The sequence below is a fragment of the Pristiophorus japonicus genome, unplaced genomic scaffold (genome assembly GCF_044704955.1).
Source record: "Pristiophorus japonicus isolate sPriJap1 unplaced genomic scaffold, sPriJap1.hap1 HAP1_SCAFFOLD_66, whole genome shotgun sequence".
In the NCBI taxonomy this organism is placed as follows: Eukaryota; Metazoa; Chordata; class Chondrichthyes; family Pristiophoridae; genus Pristiophorus; species Pristiophorus japonicus.
Genome location: NW_027254572.1, coordinates 2,841,336 through 2,855,702, shown reverse-complemented (window position 1 = coordinate 2,855,702; position 14,367 = coordinate 2,841,336). Strand labels below are relative to the sequence as shown.

At 46.5% G+C, this 14,367-nt stretch overlaps 1 non-coding gene across 1 annotated transcript; it reads right to left on the bottom strand.

The window, feature by feature from the left end:
* Positions 1 to 894: 894 nt before the first annotated feature.
* trnak-cuu (transfer RNA lysine (anticodon CUU)) lies at positions 895 to 967 on the bottom strand. The gene has a single exon. It is a non-coding gene; the product is annotated as a tRNA-Lys (tRNA).
* Between the last annotated feature and the right edge of the window lie 13,400 nt (positions 968 to 14,367).

Genomic DNA, 14,367 nt, shown 5'->3' with positions numbered 1-14,367 from the left:
AGCGTTGTTTTGTAGAATTGCTACTGAGGGACAGTGGAAAATTCAATAACTGAACTTTAACTATTTAAGGATTTTGAATCATTGATGAAGTTTTCTCCCCTTACTGACTTTACTCACTCTTTATGTTGGAGACTGGTTTAAAATTTTCAGTGCTCATGCGAAAAGGAACCGGGGGCGACTTTTGTTCAATTTATTTCACTGCAAAAATAGTCTCCAAAATAATTTTTCCACCCGTGCTCGAACGGGGTACCTTTCGCGTGTGAGGCAAAACTGACAACCGCTACACTACAGAATCACTGTGGGTAAAGTAATCTTAGGAATATAACCAGAGCTTTAACCGACACAGCTGGCCGAAACGTCAGGAGCTGGTTTTACGAGAATAGAATGAAGGTGCTATATTTAAGAAGGCTGTGAGTGTGGCAGGAATTGATCTCGTGTTTCCCAGACTTCACCCATAGGAACAGGAGATGGCCATTTAGCACCGAGTGGTTAGGATCTGGGATGCATGTCTTGAAAGGGCGGTGGAGGCAAATTCAATCTTATCTTTCAGACGGGAGTTGGATAAGTTTCTGAAGGAAAAACAATTGCAGGGCTACGGGGAAAGGGTGAGGGATAGGAACTCGCTGAGAGTCGGCACGGGCTCGTTTGGCCGAATGGCCTTCCGTGCTGTAACCATTCCATGATTCGATAAGTTATTGGCACATTTCATAGTGTGGGTGGGAGCACAACATTGCAAAGCGACATGGATTGAGTCAGCAAAACTAGAGGCATCTGATTCAGGAGATTCGCGGGGCGTGGAAATTTCGGAGTTTAATGACTTTGAAAGGAATATTTTTGTTTTGTGCCGTTTCGGTCAGAGGTTTTCCATGAAAGCAACATGAAATGAAAAGAAATCGCCCAACGTGGGGCTCGAACCCACGACCCTGAGATTAAGCGTCTCATGCTCTTCCAACTGAGCTAGCCAGGCTTCTGACCAACGCACGTTTTTATCACTCATTGCAGCCAGGCGCCTGTTGGCTCTGCCCCAGATGTTAAAACTTGCTGTTGAAGAACTGACAGGGTCTTCTTCAATTGTGGACCAGGCTCGAGGGGCCGAACGGCAAACTCCGGCCCCTAATCCGTATGTGTTTATGTTTACGTCTTTATGCGGAGCTCCTTCAGGGTGAACGAGCCAAAGGAGGACTGCGGAAAAGCTACAAGGACACCCTCAAAGCCTCCCTGGTAAAGTGCGACATCACCACTGACACCTGGGAGACCCTGGCAGAAGACCGCGCGAGGTGGAGAAAGTCCATCCGGGAGGACGAAAATGAAGAGACCAAGCGCAGGCAGCGGAAGGAGCATGCGGCAAAACAGTCCCAACGACCCCTTCCCTCGACGTATGTCTGTCCCACCTGTAACAGGATCTGTGGCTCTCATATCGGACTGTTCAGCCATCAAAGGACTCACTTTGGGAGTGGAAACAAGTCCTCCTCGATCCCGAGGGACTGCCTCTGAGGATGTCGATGATTTGCGTGTGAGGCGAACGTGTTAACCGCTGCACTGCGGAAACATCTCTACTTTCAGCACCAGATTACCAGAATAAAACCCAATGTGATCGGGAGAAAATTTCCTCATATGCTCAGACCAAAATATATCATATGACAATAGAATTTTATGAATAAATAAATGATGTTTAAATCAATGCTTCTATTTTTTTTACACAGTAGATGCATAAAGATGTGTAAAAGAGATGAACTATTTTTTTTATAAGGTTCTGATTTAAAAGTACAATTTCCCTGACCGGGAATCGAACCAAGTCGCAGCCGTGAGAAAGCAGCTCCGTAACACAGGACTCTGTGCTCTTCGGGCTGTTCCCCGGGACACACACCGAGACAGACATCACCTGCTGCTGGAGGGCCATCAACTCAGTCAAAGATGCTCTTTGGTCTTGCCGAACTTGCTGGTCTTCCAGAGCAAGGAGATGTCCACCTCTGCGTGTTGCAGACTGGCGCAATCCAATATCCAGGATTACGTGCTGAGGGACGCAATTAAAAGTGGTGCAGTTGCCGCAAAGGCAGGGTGGGGAAGGGCCACAGTTTAAAGCCCTTCTGACACGGTAAACCCCGGGGCAGGAATCAATATAAAACTCCCCTCGGGTCGTACTTGTAACTTCTTTATTGTGTGCATGGAGCACCATGATCTGTAAACACATCTGTAGTGCCGTGTACAATGTAAGGTCTGTTTCGTGAGGCACGTTGAAAAAAAGTGTAAATGTACCGTTACCCATTCCATGTACTGCACAGTGACACGTGTGATGTAATTTGTTGAATGTACTAGAAGGTATCCCGTATTGTACCGATTTGTACTGGAACTGAAAAGCAAGGGAATATATCAGCAGGAACTGCCGTCAGAACCCAAATGTAGTGTCTGGGATTACTGACCGCAGCTAAATGTACTGAACTGCTTTTGAATGTACTGTACAAATTTTTATATGAATAAAGTATTTTTTTAAATAAAAAAATATTCTCTGCCTGACACCGGGGAAACAGTGAGACAGACCTTGGAGCAAGGATCTGGTTATTGCCAAACAGCAAAAGAAATATTAATTCTGGAAGAAGAATATCCGAACGAACAGTGACCCCGACGTGATTTAAACACGTAACCTTCGGATCCAAAGTCAGACACACTACCGTTGCACCATGAGACCTACATAGCGTGCTGGAGATGTTCCTCTATATGAAGGTTCTGTAATACAAGGGTCTTTAAAAACTCCGTCCATTCCCACCAGGTATCACAAGTAGCGCTCACCTGACAGGCACCGTATGGTTTCTTCATAAAGTTTTCTCTTGCTTTCACGGGAAACCATCATTAATTAACCCCTCACCTTCTTTTGCACAATCAAACAAATGCCAACTCAGGAACAGTCCGTACTTCAATCATTTGTCCTGTGCTTTGCATCTTAACTCGAAAACCATATCTCATTTTACTCACTGTATTATAGCTTTCTGGTTCAAAATCTTGATTGCCGATGACACCACGAATCTGGGGCAACTTTTTTCAAATTTAACAGCACCAGTTATTCCTACCATGCACACAAAATACAATCAGTAGTGAAGATAAAATCCCAACATACGTATTTTCAGTTTCAACGCTGCAGCATTTCAAATAAAGTGAAAGAATTTTACACTGGAAAGATTTGCAAGTGTTGCTTGTATTTGTGCCTTTAATTCAACTTTGTGGGGTCTGACTCCCGTTCATGCCACTGCTGAATAAGAAAGGAGGGTTTGACATTGACCATACTGCACTGCCCCTGATATTTGTGAGCTCATCCTTTATATTCAGTGGTTTCTCGCCCTTTGATGGGCTGCAGTGTAGCGGATATCACGTTGGCCTCACATTGAGTAATGTTGAGAGGGAAGACTCATCAGCGGAGGGCAGCAGCAGCCAAGTTCATGGCACCGTGGCTGGCTCTGCTACACAGGAGGGCAGGAAAAATAGTGGGACAGCGATAGTGATAGGGGATTCGATTGTAAGGGGAATAGATAGGCGTTTACTGAGGCCGCAACCGAGACTCCAGAGGGTATGTTGCCTCCCTGGTGCAAGGGTCAAGGATGTCTCGGAACTGGTGCAGGACATTCTGAAAATGGAGGGTGAACAGCCAGTTGTCGTGGTGCACATTGGTACCAAAGATTTAGGTAAAAAAAGGGATGAGGTCCTACGAGATGAATTTAAGGAGCTAGGAGCGAAATTAAAAAGTAGGACCTCAAAAGTAGTGATCTCGGGATTGCTACCAGTGCCACGTGTTAGTCAGAGTAGGAATCACAGGATAGCTCAGATGAATACGTGGCTTGAGCAGTGGTGCAGCAGGGAGGGATTCAAATTCCTGGGGCATTGGAACCGGTTTTGGGGGAGGTGGGACCAGTACAAACCAGACGGGCTGCTCCTGGGCAGGTCCGGAACCAATGTCCTCGGGGGAGTGTTTGCTAGTGCTGTTGGGGATGAGTTAAACTAATATGGCATGGGGATGGGAAGCAATGCAGGGAGACAGAGGGAAACAAAATGGAGACAGAAACAAAAGACAGAAAGGAGATGAGTATAAGTGGAGGGCAGAGAAACCCAAGGCAAAAAACAAAAAGGGCCGCTGTACAGCAAAATTCTAAAGGGTCAAAGTGTAAGAGAAAGGCAAGCCTGAAAGCTCGGTGCCTCAATGCGAGGAGTGTTCAGAACGCAGGAGAGGGCTCTGAGCTAGTTCGAGCGGCTGAGAGCACAGATAAACAGGACCTCAAGAAAGAATGCAAAAGGCAGGAGGCAACAGAGCAGAGTAGCACTGGGGTAAGTGTAAACCACAAGGTGATAGGAAGGGACAATATGTATGAATATAAAGGGGCTGCAGGAGGCGTCAATACAAAAAATCATGGTTTAAAAACTAGTATTAAACACTCTACCGAAACGCACGCAGCATTCAAAAAAAAGTAAATGAGTTGACGGTACAAATCATGACAAATGGGTATATTTTGGTGGCCATTACAGAAACGTGGTTGCAGGGTGGTGAAGACTGGGAATTAAACATACAGGGGTAGCTGACAATTCGGAAAGATAGACAAGAAGGGAAAGGAGATGGGGTAGCTCTGTTAATAAAGGATGATATTAGGGCAGTTGTGAGAGATGATATTGGCTCTAATGAATAAAATGTTGAAACATTGTGGGTGGAGATTACAGATAATAATGGGAAAAAGTCACTGGTGGGCATAGTTTATAGGCCCCCAATTAATAACTTGACGGTGGGGTGGGCAATAATCAAGGGAATAATGGAGACATGTGAAAAAGGAACGGCAGTAATCATGGGGGATTTTAACCTACATATTGATTGGTCAAATCAAATCGCACGGGGTAGCCTGGAGGAGTAATTCATAGAATGCATACGGGATTGTTTCTTCGAACAATATGTTACAGAACCGACAAGGGAGCAAGCTATCTTAGATCTGGTCCTGTGCAATGAGACAGGAATAATAAACGATCTCCTAGTAAAAGATCCTCTCGGAATGAGTGATCACAGTATGGTTGAATTTGTAATATAGATTGAGGGTGAGGAAGTAGTGTCACAAACGAGCGTACGATGCTTAAACAAAGGGGACTACAGTGGGATGAGGGCAGAGTTGGCTAAAGTAGTTGGAACACATACTAAACGGTGGCACAATTGAGGAACAGCAGAGGACTTTTAAGGAGCTCTTTCACAATGCACAACAAAAATATATTCCAGTGAAAAAGAAGTGCAGTAAGAGAAGGGATAACCTGCCCTGGATAACCAAGGAAATAAAGGAGAGTATCAAATTAAAAACCAATGCGTATAAGGTGGCCACGGTTAGTGGGAAACTAGAAGATTGGGAAAATTTTAAACGACAGCAAACAATGACTAAGAAAGCAATAAAGAAAGGAAAGATAGATTACGAAATTAAACTTGTGCAAAACATAAAAACAGATAGTAAAAGCGTTTACCCATATATAAAACGGCAAAGAGTGACGAAAGTAAATGTTGGTCCCTCAGAAGATGAGAAGGGGGATTTAAAAATGGGAAATGTGGAAATGGCTGAGATCTTAAACAATTATTTTGCATTGGTCTTCACAGTGGAAGACACAAAAACCATGCCAGAAATTGCTGGTTACAGGAATGTGGGAAGGGAGGACCTTGAGACAATCACTATCACTCGGCGGGTAGTGCTGGACAGGCTAATGGGACTCAAGGTAGACAAGTTCCCTGGTCCGGATGAAATGCATCCCAGGTTATTAAAAGAGATGGCGGAAGTTATAGCACATGCATTGGCTATAATCTTCCAAAATTCTCTGGACTCTGGGGAGGTACCAGCGGATCGGAAAGCAGCTAATGCAACGCCTCTGTTTAAAAAAGGGGGCAGACAAAAGGCAGGTAACTATAGGCCGGTTAGTTTAACATCTCTCGTGGGGAAAATGTTTGAAACTATCATTAAGGAAGAAATAGCGGGACATCTAGATTGGCTTAGTGCAATCGAGCAGTCACAGCATGGATTCATGAAGGGGAAATCATGTTGAACTAATTTACTGGAATTCTTTGAGGATATAACGAGCATGGTGGATAGAGGCGTACCGATGGATGTGGTGTATTTAGATTTCCAAAAGGCATTCGATAAGGTACTACACAAAAGGTTACTTTCGAAGATAGAGGTACGCGGAGTCAGAGGATATGTACTAGCATGGATCGAGAATTGGCTGGCGAACAGAAAGCAGAGAATCGGGATAAATGGGTGCTTTTCAGGTTGGAAATCGGTGGTTAGTGGTGTGCCACAGGGATCGGTGCTGGGACCACAACTGTTTGCAATATACATAGATGACCTGGAAGAGGGGACAGAGTGTAGTGTAACAAAATTTGCAGATGACACAAAGATTAGTGGGAAAGCGGGTTGTGCAGAGGACACAGAGAGGCTGCAAAGAGATTTGGATAGGTTAAGCGAATGGGCTAAGATTTTGCCGCTGGAATACAATGTCGGAAAGTGTGAGGTCATCCACCTTGGGAAAAAATACAGTAAAAGGGAATATTATTTGAATAGGGAGAAATTACAACATGCTGCGGTGCAGAGGGACATGGGGGTCCTTGTGCATGAATCCCAAAAAGTTAGTTTGCAGGTGCAGCAGGTAATCAGGAAGGTGAATGGAATGTTCGCTTTCATTGCGAGAGGGATGGAGTACAAAAGCAGGGAGGTCCTGCTGCAACTGTACAGTGTATTGGTGAGGCCGCACCTGGAGTACAGCATGCAGTTTTGGTCACCTTACTTAAGGAAGGATATACTGGCTTTGGAGGGGATACAGAGATGATTCACTCGGCTGATTCCGCAGATGAGGGGGTTACCTTATGATGATAGATTGAGGAGACTGGGTCTTTACTCGGTGGAGTTCAGAAGGATGAGGGGTGATTGCATAGAAACATTTAAAATAATGAAAGGGATAGACAAGATAGAGGCAGAGAGGTTGTTTCCACTGGCAGGGGCGACTAGAACTAGGAGGCGCAGCCTCAAAATACGGGGGAGCCAATTTAAAACCGAGTTGGAAGGAATTTCTTCTCCCAGAGGGTTGTGAATCTGTGGAATTATCTGCCCAAGGAAGCAGTTAAGGCGAGCTCATTGAATGTATTCAAGTCACAGATAGATAGATTTTTAACCAATAAGGGAATTAAGGGTTACGGGGAGCGGGCGGGTAAGTGGAGCTGAGTCCACGGCCAGATCAGCCATGATCTTGTTGAATGGCGGAGCAGGCTCGAGGGGCTAGATGGCCTACTCCTGTTCCTAATTCTTATGTTTCTTATGTTTCTTATGGAGTAGGCGTCGACTAAAACCAAAAACATTTTTGAAAGGACCTGCGTAGTCCTCATGGATGCGTGCCCAAGGCTTGGTTGGCCAGGACCAGGGGCTAAGAGGGGCTTCCCTGGGCGCATTACCCAGTTGGGCAAACGTGTTGCACCTGCGAACACAAAGTTCCAGATCTGCGTCTATCCCTGGACACCAAATGTGTGACTTGGCAATTGCCTTCCTCATGACAACGCCCGGGTGCTCATTGTGGAGTTCTCTGATGAACACCTCTCTGCCCATGTGGTTTTTACGCGGTTTCCCCACAGTAGGCAATCGGCCTGAATCGAGAGTTCATCCCTGCGCCTGTGGAATAGTTTAACTTCCTCAGGGCATGCCCTGTACGTGGCTGCCCAGTCCGCATTCAGGACACATTTATTGACCAGAGACAATAGCGGGTCTCTATTTGTCCAGACTGTAATCTGACGGGCTGTCACGGGTGAGCCTTCGCTTTCGAAAGCTTCAGCAGCCATGACCATCTCAGAACCATGCTCGGTAGCCCCCTTAGTGGTGGCTAGTGGGAGCCTGCTGATTGCATCGGCGCAGTTTTCGGTGCCCGGTCTGTGCCGAATTGTGTAGTCATAGGCGGCTAACGTGAGTGCCCACCTCTGTATGCGGGCCGATGCGTTTGCATTTATGGCCTTGTTGTCGGCCAAAAGGGACGTTAGGGGTTTGTGATCTATCTCCAGCTCAAATTTCCTGCCAAACAGGCACTGGTGCATTTTCTTTACCGCATATACACATGCGAGCGCCTCCTTTTCTACCATCCCATAGCCCCTTTCTGCCTGGGACAGACTTCTGGAGACCTAAGCTACCGGCTGTAACTGACCCTTGGCATTGACATGCTGCAACACACACCCGACAGCATAGGACGACGCACCGCACGTTAACACAAGTTTCTTACATGGGGCATACAGCGTTAATAGAGTGTTGGAACATAACAAATTGCGTGCTCTATTAAAAGCCCTTTCCTGGCTGTCCCCCCAGACACATGCGCGACCTTTGCGTAGAAGCATGTGTAGCGGCTCTCGCAGCGTGCTCAATTTGGAAGAAAGTTAACAAAATAGTTCAGGAGCCCCAGGAACGAATGCAGCTCCGTCGTGGTACGGGATCTGGGTGCTCTCTGGATCGCTTCCGTTTTGGAGGCAGTAGGGCTGATCCCGTCTGCTACTACCCTCCTCCCCAGGAATTCTACCTCTGGAGCTAGGAAGACGCACTTCGCATTTTCCAGTCGCAGCCCTATCCGGTACAGTCTGCGTAGCACCTCCTACAGATTGTGGAGGTTTTCTTCAGTATCGTAACCCGTGATGAGGATATCGTCCTGAAAAACCACCATCCCTGGAATCGACTTGAGGAGGCTTTCCATATTTCATTGGAAGATCGTGGCAACCGAGCGAATCCCGAACGGACATCTGTTGTACTCAAACAACCCCTTGTGTGTCGTGACGGTGGTCAGCTTCTTCGACTCACTCGCCAGCTCCTGGGTCATGTCAGCTGAGGACAGGTCTAATTTTGAAAAAGGTTTGCCACCGGATAGCGTCGCAAAGAGGTCCTCCCCTATCAGTAGCGGGTACTGGTCTTGGAGTGACACCCAATTGATGGTGGCATTGTAATCACCACATATCCTGACCGACCCATCCGCCTTGAGCACCGGCACAATCGGGCTCGCTCAGTCACTGAATTCGACTGGCGTTATGATGCCTTCCTTTAGCAGGCAGTCCAATTCGCCTTCTATCTTTTCCCGCATCACGTACGGCTCCGCCCTGGTCTTGTGGTGCACTGGCCTGGCGTCCGTGTTTCTGTGAATCACTACCTTGGCCCCCATGAAAGTGCCAATGCCGGGTTGAAATAATGAGTCAAATTTGTCCAGGATCTGTGAGCATGATACTCGCTCCACAGAGGAAATTGCATTGACATCGCCCCATTTCCAGTTCATTACAGCAAGCCAACTTTGTGGGTCACGACTACCATGGCGCTGCCTAGCACCGGAATGATCTCCTTTGTGTATGTTCGCAGCTGTGCGTCAATCGGCAATAATTTTGGCCTCCTGTCCTTGGACGCCCACAACCTGTTGAGCTATTTGATACCCATCAGGGACTGGCTGGCCCACGTGTCTAGCGCCACTGATACTGGGATGCCATTGAGGAGCACTTTCATCATTATCGGTGGCGTCCTTGTGTATGAACTGTATACATGCTCCACATTTAGTCGCTGAACTTTAGCTTCCAGCGATTTCCCCCAGTGTCCATTTCTGCAATTTCTGCAGGTATTTTGCTCATCTCTGCAAACTCCGGCTGAGTGTGAGCATGCACGCCTCCAACATGAGCTGCTGTTGGAAACAAAATGTCTCTTGCCAGTCGATCGTCACTGACTGCCCCGTGATTGTCCTTGAGTGCACCATTAACAGGTGTTGATGGCCCCATTACTGGCCGCATTGTCCCTTGCAATGACGTGAATCGCCGCTCAGCTTGCCATTGTCTCTGTCGAACTCCCCCTCTGGGTTCGGCTACATATTGGGGCATGCCTGACTGCCCTTGGCTGCCTCGAGAAGTGTGTGATGCTTTAACAATGTTGAATCCCTGTCCCAACCATTGCTTAACACAGTACCTCTCGTTAGTTCTGCTAGTGGCCATGCTCGCGTGATTTAAATCCCAGTTTCTCGTCGCCATTGATACGTCCTTACTATACAGTGTAAATGCACACGAGGCCAATGCTTTAGAGAAGGTCAGTCTGTGACCTGTCCTTTATTCCTTAGCACTCAATTGATGGAAGTGGGTGGAGCTTCCCCTTTTATACCTGAAGATCCAGGTTAGGATTGTCTCCCACAAGTTCACCACCTAGTGGTCAATGTTCTCGCAGTGTACAACTTAGGTCAGATTATACATGGGTTACGATGCTGGTTGAATACATGACAGTCCCGGCCTCACTCCCTCTGGAGCTGGGGACGAGCGATTAGTCGATGGGTTGTTTTCGGCTTCAATCTCCTGTTGTCAAGCAAGGCTGAGATGTAGGATCCTTTAATAATCTCTCACAGCTCAACTGAATGCAGCCGGAACGTGCAGCTTTGAGAGGGGCTTTCTGCACCGTCAGGGCTGGAAACGAGAGGGAGTGAGAGACACTGTGTCGAGTTTGAGTGCGTACAGAACTGTACAGAGAAACCAGCCAGTGTAACAGGGCTGTGAGACACTATTTCTTTTTCATAGTATAGTATTGGCAGTCCCTCGTATCGAGGATGACTTGTTTCCACACGAAAAAGAGATGAGTTTACAGGTGTTTCGATGAGGGATCTGACAATCTAGGTCCCGAACTACATCCTGAAGGGTGGAAGATGCTTGTGAGTGGATTGTTTTAATGTGGGGTGACCGTTGCACACCAGCCACCACACGGGGGCGAGGTCTTGGTTCATGGGCGAGGTCTTGGTTCAGTGGCAAGGATTACCCAAGACGACCATAGACCAAGCTCTGCTGCATGGACCTAGTGTGTACACATGCGCCGACTATCCATAGATCGAAGTGTGGGCTGGCCCGTGCTGTCCCTGGTCCCTCGCCTCTCCTGAGCACCGATCACGACGCTCCTGGGCCCCGATCTCTCACCGCTCCTCCGCTCCGATCAAAAATGGAGCAGTCAGAAATAGGACATCAATTAGCCTCTCTTATCTTGGAGACATCAAATATCAACACTGTTATTTGAAATATCAAAATATTAAACTCCAGCCTAGTTGAAGGGTTACTAACATCAGCAGAAACAAACACCAACTTTGTAATATTGAACCATTAATGTCAATTATTCCATTTTTTCTAATATTTAATTGAACAATGTTCAAAATGTTCCCACCCGGTTTCAAACCAGGGACTTTTCGCGTGTTAGACGAACGTGATAACCACTACACTGCAGAAACACTGCGATTAACATGGTGCTAGGAACATAACCAGAGCTTTAACCTACACAGCTGGCCGATACTTCAGCAGCTGGTTTTATGAGAATAGAATAATGGTACTCTGTTTAGGAAGGCTGTGAGTGTAGCAGGAATTGATCTCGTGTTTCCCAGACTTTACACATAGGAACAGGAGCGAGTGGTTAGGATCTGGGATGCACGGCTTGAAAGGGCGGTGGAGACAGACTGAATCTTATCTCTTAGATGGGAGTTGGATAAGTGTCTGAAGGAAAAACAATTGCAGGGCTCCGGGGAAAGGGCGGGGGAGTGGGACTCGCTGAGAGTCGGTACGGTCTCGACGGGCCGAATGGCCTTCCGTGCTGTAACCATACCATGATTCGATAAGTTAGTGGCACATTTCATAGTGTGGGTGGGAGCACAACATTGCAAAGGGACATGGATTGAGTCGGCAAAAGTAGAGGCATCTGATTCAGGAGATTCGCGGGGCATGGAAATTCGGGAGTTCAATGAATTTGAAAGGAACATTTTTGTTTTGTGCCGTTTCGGTCAGAGAAATGTTTGGGAAAGGAATTTTTTGCAGAAACGGATGCAGCATTTAACCTTCTGCCTTAACACTTCTTTCTGGGTGTCAGGTCACATTTCGTTTCAATGTTATTTTTCCAGAATTGCTATAAGAACATAAGAATTAGGAACAGGAGTGGGCCATCTAGCTCTTCGAGCCTGCTCCAACTTCCCCAACATCGGGAACAATCTACCCGCATCTAACCAGTATTGTGCCATCAGAATCTTGTATGTTTCGATGAGATCCCCTCTCATCCTTCCAAATTCCAATGTATAAAGGCCCAGTTGATCCAGTCTCTCCTCATATGTCAGTCCAGTCATCCCGGGAATCAGTCTGGTGAACCTTCGCAGCACTCCCTCAATAGCAAGAACGTCCTTCCTCAGATTAGGAGACCAAAATTGAAAACAATATTCCAGGTGAGGCCTCACCAAGGCCCTGTACAACGCTAGTAAGACCTCCCTGCTCCTATACTGAAATCCCCTAGCTATGAAGGCCAAAATACCATTTACCTTTTTCCTGCCTGCTGTACCTGTATGCCAACTTTCAGTGACTGATGAACCATGACACCCAGGTCTCGTTGCACCTCCCTTTTCCTAATCTGCCACCATGCATAAAATATTCTGACTTCACGTTTTTGCCCTCAAAGTGGATAACCTCACATTTATCCACATTATACTGCAACTGCCATGAATTTCCCCACTCACCTAACAAGTCTAAGTGACCCTGCAGTTTCTTAGCGTCCCCCTCACAGCTCACACCGTCACCCAGTTTAGTGTCATCTGCAAACATGCAGATATTACACTCAATTCCTTCATCCAAATCATTGATTTACATTGTAAAGAGCTGGGGACCCAGCACTGAGCCCTGCGGCACTCCACTATTCACTGCCTGCCATTTTAAAAAGGACCCTTTATTCCAGACTCTCTGCTTCCTGTCTGACAACCAGTTCTCGATCCACGTCAGTATATTACCCCCAATACCATGTGCTTTGATTTTGCACACCAATCTCTTGTTTGGACCCTTGTCAAAAGCCTTTTGAAAGTCCAAATACACCACATCCACTGGTTCTCCCTTGTCCACTCTGCTAGTTACGTCCTCAAAAATTCCAGAAGATTTGTCAAGCATAAATCCATCCCTTTCATAAATCCATGCTGACTTGGACCGATCCTGTCACTGCTTTCCAAATGCGCTGCTGTTTCATCCTTAATAATTGATTCCAACATTTCCCCATGACTGATGTCAGGCTAACCGGTCCATAATTACTCGCTTTCTCTCTCCCTCCCTTCTTAAAAAGTGGTTTTACATTAGCTAACCTGCAGTCCATAGGAACTGATCCCGAGTCAATCGACTGTTGGAAAATGATCACCAATGCATCCACCATTTCTAGGCCGACATCCTTAAGTGCTCTTGGATGTAGACTATCAGGCCCCAGGGATGTATCATCCTTCAATCCCATCAATGTCCCACCTCATAAGGATATCCTTCAGTTCCTCCTTCTCACTAGACCCTCGGTCCCCTCGTACTTTTGGAAGGTTATTCGTGTCTTGCTGCGTGAAGACGGAACTGAAGTATTTGGTCAATTGGCCTTCGATATCTTTGTTCCCCATTATAAATTCACCTGAATCCGACTGGAAGGGACCTAGAGTTGTGTTCACTAATCTTTTACTCTTCATATTTACAGAAGTTTTTGCAGTCTGTTTGTATGTTCCAAGCAAGCTTCTTCCCAGAATCCATTTTCACCCTCCAAATGAAACCCTCAGTCCTCCTCCATTGAATTCTAAATTTCTCCCAGTCCTCAGGTTTGTTCCTTTTTCTGGCCAATTTATCTGTCTCTTCCTTGGTTTTAACACTATCCTTAATTTCCCTTGTTAGCCACGGTTCAGCAACGTTCTCCGTTCTATTTTTACTCCAGACAGGGATGTGCAATTGCTGAAGTCACCCTTGTGATCTTTAAATATTTGCCATTGCCTATCCACCGTCAACCCTTTAAGTATCCTTGGCCAGTCTATTCTAGCCAATTCACACCTCATACCGTCAAAATTACCTTTCCTTAAGTTCAGGACCCAAGTTTCCGAATTAACTGTGACACTCTCCATCTCAATGAAGAATTCTACCATATTATGTTACTCTTCCCCAAGGGGTCTCGCACAACAAGATTGCTAATTAGTCCCTTCTCATTACACATCACCCAGTCAAGGATGGCCAGCTCCCTTCTTGGTTGAGAAAACCATCCACAACACACTCCATGAAATCCTCCTCCACCACATTACTGCCATGTGGTTAGCCCAATCACTGTGTAGATTAAAGTCACCCATGATAACTGCTGTACCACCACTGCACACATCCCTTCTTTCTTGTTTGATGCTGTCACCAACCTTACCACTACTTACCAGTGAGACAGACATTGCAGCAAGTGTCTGGTTATTGTGAAACAGCAATTGCTAAAAGAACAGTGACCCCGACATGATTTGAACACGCAACCCTTTAACCCAAAGTCAGGCACACTACCGTTGCACCACAAGGTCGACACAGTAGTTAACGGATGTTCGTCTATATGA